This window comes from Sinocyclocheilus rhinocerous, unplaced genomic scaffold, assembly GCF_001515625.1.
Source record: "Sinocyclocheilus rhinocerous isolate Xijiao unplaced genomic scaffold, SAMN03320098_v1.1 scaffold38302, whole genome shotgun sequence".
In the NCBI taxonomy this organism is placed as follows: domain Eukaryota; kingdom Metazoa; phylum Chordata; class Actinopteri; order Cypriniformes; family Cyprinidae; genus Sinocyclocheilus; species Sinocyclocheilus rhinocerous.
The window spans coordinates 1-487 of NW_015660361.1; the positions used below are offsets into that span (position 1 = coordinate 1).

At 46.6% G+C, this 487-nt stretch overlaps 1 non-coding gene across 1 annotated transcript; it reads right to left on the reverse strand.

Moving 5' to 3' along the window:
* Positions 1 to 135: 135 nt before the first annotated feature.
* On the reverse strand, positions 136 to 209 carry trnai-aau (transfer RNA isoleucine (anticodon AAU)). The gene has a single exon. It is a non-coding gene; the product is annotated as a tRNA-Ile (tRNA).
* Between the last annotated feature and the right edge of the window lie 278 nt (positions 210 to 487).

A 487-nucleotide genomic window follows, 5' to 3' on the forward strand; every position in this document is an offset into this window, starting at 1 on the left:
ATTTTCAGTCTAACGCTCTAACAAATGAGCTCTTTTGGCCACAACCTCACACTATTTAGACAGCGGGTATTTTTGTGAGACCAGCTGTCAATTTGCCTGAAGAGCAGAGCTGAGCTCCCAGAGAACAAAAGAGGCTGGCCCGTACAGAGATCGAAGCCGCGACCTTGGCGTTATTAGCACTATGCTCTAACCAACTGAGCTAACCGGCCTGGTTTTGCTTGGGAGTCTGCCCGATTGACTAAAAACTTCCTGATTGTTCGTGACCCTTAAGAGAAAATAGCACTTAAGGTCCAAACCTCACTACAAGCTCATCTGGGATTTGAGCCCGGGAACTCTCGCACCCAAAGCAAGAATCATACCCCTAGACAAACGAGCCCGCCTAGACAAGAGCCTAGCTGAAAAAAAAGAACAATTACAGCAACAACAAAAGAAGGAACATGAGCTAACATGGAAGTAATCAAACACCGCGAGACAGTGTCAAAGGCAA